Genomic DNA, 4,830 nt, shown 5'->3' on the forward strand with positions numbered 1-4,830 from the left:
TCCACTAAAGTCACAGGGCGTTCACGGGTGTTTCCGTCAAATCTGACACGAATCCCGACACGTGGATGATACCAAGAATATGGGATTCTGAAATTTTATTACGCTCTCTCATACTCGTTACAGTGTGCTCCAATTAGTGTAAGGTACTGTCGTTTTAATAATTAAATGTGCTGACCTGTCACCACGTACTCATATTTTGTTGTCTTTTTGGACGAATTTTTGGCCGTACCCGTATTGCCCTTCCTGATTTCCACGTCATCGGACAGATCAGATATTTTACTCATCAATTATTAATTTTTTTTTAACTCATTTAAATTTCAAACAAAAATGCATAAAAGATAATTTCGAACAAAAATTTCCCAAAAATATTTGGTGTCATAATGTTCTATTCATTGAAAAATTGACTCAAGGCATTTAAGTCGTTCTCTTTGAATTGAACCGAAATAGATTAAACTCGATCGAAATATTTTTTCCTTCATTTAGCAACACATAAAGTCAACCTAAATGATTAACTGACCGACCCAAGTGGATACATGAACTTTACCTTTAGCTTAGATTTTTTTATGCTCAATTGAGTCCTAGTCGAGAGCCTCAAGACCACCTTATCTTAATCAGACCCGAAATAGTTGAATGTCATATTATATTATGTTGTCACGTCATGCATACAGTAACAACTTTAGCTCCAACTTTAAAGTTAAATGTTTAATTTACCGAGAGTAATTATCAAAGTGAAAGAACGGTCAATAGTTTTTCCTTTATTTTCCTACAGCGGTAAAAATGATAGGGACATTTCACTAACCAAGCTTCTTCTTTTGTGAATTTTTTATATATATAATAAGGAGGGAAAATGCCACACGACCAAACAATCATGGGTCAGGAGCCAAATGGGCACTACATAATTTCTAAATCTCATACGTGGCCCATCCACGTGGCTATTGAGATGTACACGTTTACTTGTGGTTGGGAAATTTTCTACTTATTTTACAATATATAGATTAGTCATAATGTGTTTGTGTCTTTTTCGAATTTCAAATTTCGAATTTCCTTGTTGTGCACGATTCAATCATAGGATATTAGCTTTAATTAAAGTTGTCGCGTGTGAAATTATATAATTCTTAATAAAATATTATTGTAAATTCCAATTATTGACATGATAATTTTTTAATTATGAAAACATTTATAAAAAAATAAGTGTAAAAATACTTTTTAAATATTAAAAATTGTTTTAATTTTTCAAACAAACCCAAAAACTAATTAATTATCCAATAAATGATAAAAAAAATTGACGTATAATAAACTATTTTTCACTACGTAACTATATTATTTAATTATCATATGATTTACAATAACGAAAGGTAATGTATTATTTATTATTATTATTATTCAAATTTGGATCCCGCATCATAATAGTCTAAATATTGCTTTTATAGTGTTTGTATAAAAAGAAAAATATGCTTTAATATGGATCTTAAGTGTAACACGTAGTACGACAATATTTGATTCTGTACCCATTTTTATAAAACGTTTAAGCTTATAATAATGATTGGAATGATTTTTTATTTTTTTTTTGAAAGGAATGATCCAAATGAAATTAGATGGAATCCCGTTTAAGTGGGAAGACATATTTGGATATAATATAATGTATTAATAAAATTAACCTATGGTATAGACTATACAAAAAACGAAGCCATATTTCACTAGTCTCGAGGTAGTATTTAAAATATGAATTAGCCAATATTTCTATTAAAGTTCATGTATATTAATTTTTATTATTATTACTGCATATGTTATAACACCCCATGTGATTTCCCTCGATTATTGATTGTGCTTTTATAAAAAGTTAAATTTTAACTTTTTTTCTTTTTCTTTTCATGTCTCAATTTTTTTAATGTTCGTAAATTTGAAGAGGTTTCGTAAAAGTAAAGGAATCTTGCCCTTTTGATAAAGGAAACGTCGTTTCTATTAATATAAGATCGTACCGGAATAGTCATATCAACAAAAGAGAACTTTTTAGCGGTTCATATTCATTGAAAGGAGAACTTATTTTAAATATTTATAAAATATACTAGTGACCACAAAAATATATAGACAGAGTGTTGGAATCTGTGGTCTATAACTATTTATTTATTTATTCGTTAAGAACACGTGCACATGAAAATTTTAATTTTATTTCACTAGAGTTTAATGAATTTAAATATTAAATAGCAAATTATAATTAAGTTTACCATTTAATGTTTTTTTTTATTATTATTATTATTAAAATGTATAGCTTTTGAAACTATTTATTACAATGTTATTTTAATGAATAAATGTACAAAAATAAAAATACTAAGACCCATAATTTGAATGACATTTGTAGGGGAGTTTGAAAATGATTGGGATTTTGGAAGGAGACGATGATGGCACATAAAGTAGTCCACTTTACGTGGCTAAAAGCTGGGCCATTGGCAGCCCGTCGGCACTACGGGTCACTTTGGGTGCCCATTTGAAAGCCGGTATTCTTGGACAATCATGCCACGACAAACCCCTCCTTCTTTTTCTCTTCCAATAATGATATCCACTTTTTCCACCCTTTGCCTCTCTCCTACCTATCATTTTTTATTATCCTCTTTCATTTCATGCGTTTGTTAAAGAGAGATTTTCACAATTCTATAAGAGATGCTTAGTTTTTTTTTTCTTAAACGGACGTGGGACTTGACAATCCACCCCCTTTGAAACCTAGCGTTCTCACAGACAAACTACCCAATTTTTTTTATTATGATATCATTTGTAACAATTTAAGCCCATTACTAGTAGATATTGTCCGCTTTGACCTGTTACATATTGTTGTCGATTGTTAGGAAGAGGTTTCCACATCGATTCGAGAATGGAACGAAACATCCCTTTATAAGGGTGTCAACTTTGATTACAACAAAATGAAGTGATCATCTAGCCTATTCCCATATTGGGTCGACGGTAACACGTGCTGCAATGGCTAAAAGAACGGTCATGATCGAGATCGAAAAACCTTGTTTGAATTTTGTTTTTTGCATCCAGTAACTCAATTCTATTTCTATTTATTAAAAAAAAAAAAAAAAATTAAGGTGACAAAAAAATAAGAAATGGTTACCCCCACAACAAAGTAGCCCTAAGTTCATTATTTTTCATCTTTTCCATGCTAAATTATGGAAATTGTATTTTTCTATTTGATCTAAATGATTCGTGTTTGACCAACTATGCCAAATAGCGACATTTTTAATAGGCCAACGGTTCAAACTCTCCAACAATTTCAAAGGTTAGCCATTCTCAGAGAATAAAAAGTTAATAGAAAAAATAAAATATATTTTCATTCGATACAAAATTATTTAGAAAAAAAGGAAACGTGGTCCAAAAAATATAAAGATATGAACCACTTTTTTCCCTCGTCTTACTCGCCGTGGCATATCCCATTTTCAGATTCTAAAATAACTTAAATATTTTTATAAAATTATCACTATATAAAGGAATTCTTTATAATAGGTCGAAGTGTTACGTAAAACTAAAAATATTTATAATATTTAGATATCTATTTACGATCGTAGGATAGTTCTAGAAAATTTTTATACGTAAAGCTAAATCATATAAACATTTTTTTTTTAAAGTTTAACAAATACAAGAATGAGAATATTCAATTTTTTTTACACCCAATTAAACTATATTTAATTGATATTTACGCGTTCACTCTTAACATTTTATTGGTAAATATTCACAAAATCATTAATATTCTCGAATAAAAAAAAATTATTTGTAAATCAGTTCAATAAATAACAAAAATAATAAATATTTAGCTTTCAAGACAATGGAGACAGAACGGTGACGTTTTGGAATTTGAGGGTTGTCGCCCAAAATATTCGTTTATTTGCAAAAAAAGAAAAAAAAAAAATTGGACTTGGGCCGTCGGAAGCTTAATAATGGGCCCGCCATCAGAGGGGTGGCTAAGATTAAATGAATAAATATTAAAATTAAATTATTAAAATTTACAATTTTTTCAGTTTTATGAGACGAATTTTCCACCTTTTATCTTATAAAATTTAAATAATTATCTACACTTTTATATGCCTTCATTTTGAGTAATTTAATATTGTCACACCTTATATTTATTTTTGTTAGAGTTTATATAAAGTTATACATATTAATAATTTAATGAGTTAAAATAATAAATAAATAATCATATCTAAAAAGTTAGGTATCCAAATATTCCGTCATTATATTGTTAAACAGAGAGTGACAAACGATCTCTTTCATTCTTACTTTTGATTATGCCGCTCCCGTCTAAATCAAATTCCACTTCCCTCCACTTTTCCATTTTCTATTCTTTTTTTCCTTTTTTTTTAATTTAATCTATTTGTCTCCATTCATGATTACACCGTTGACATTAAAAAAAAGGAAAAAAAAATATGAGTCAGTTAATAGTGGGCCNTTTAATCTATTCTCTTTCAATTTTAAACATTTTTTTAATTTCTTTTCAAACTTTAGAATGGCCAATCAAATTGAAATTAAAAAAAATATATATATATATAGATTNTTTAAAAATTTATTTTGTGTTTTATACAATAGTAAAAAATATTTATAATTTTTTTTTAATTTTAAGGGAGGAGGCTGAAGATATATCGGTTGTTGCAAATATATAATTTTAAAATAATAATTGAAAATATAATAAAATGTACATTTAAAAGTCAATTATGGATGAAATAAATAAAATAAAAAGATAGTATTATGAAATTGATAATCGAGTGCGTGGATTACTTATAGCTGTAGCCAAACAGAGGTGAAATATATAAATTGTATTCCCCGCCATCTGGCTATTCCGAT

Source organism: Cucurbita pepo, chromosome LG18 (assembly GCF_002806865.2).
Source record: "Cucurbita pepo subsp. pepo cultivar mu-cu-16 chromosome LG18, ASM280686v2, whole genome shotgun sequence".
Taxonomy (NCBI): domain Eukaryota; kingdom Viridiplantae; phylum Streptophyta; class Magnoliopsida; order Cucurbitales; family Cucurbitaceae; genus Cucurbita; species Cucurbita pepo.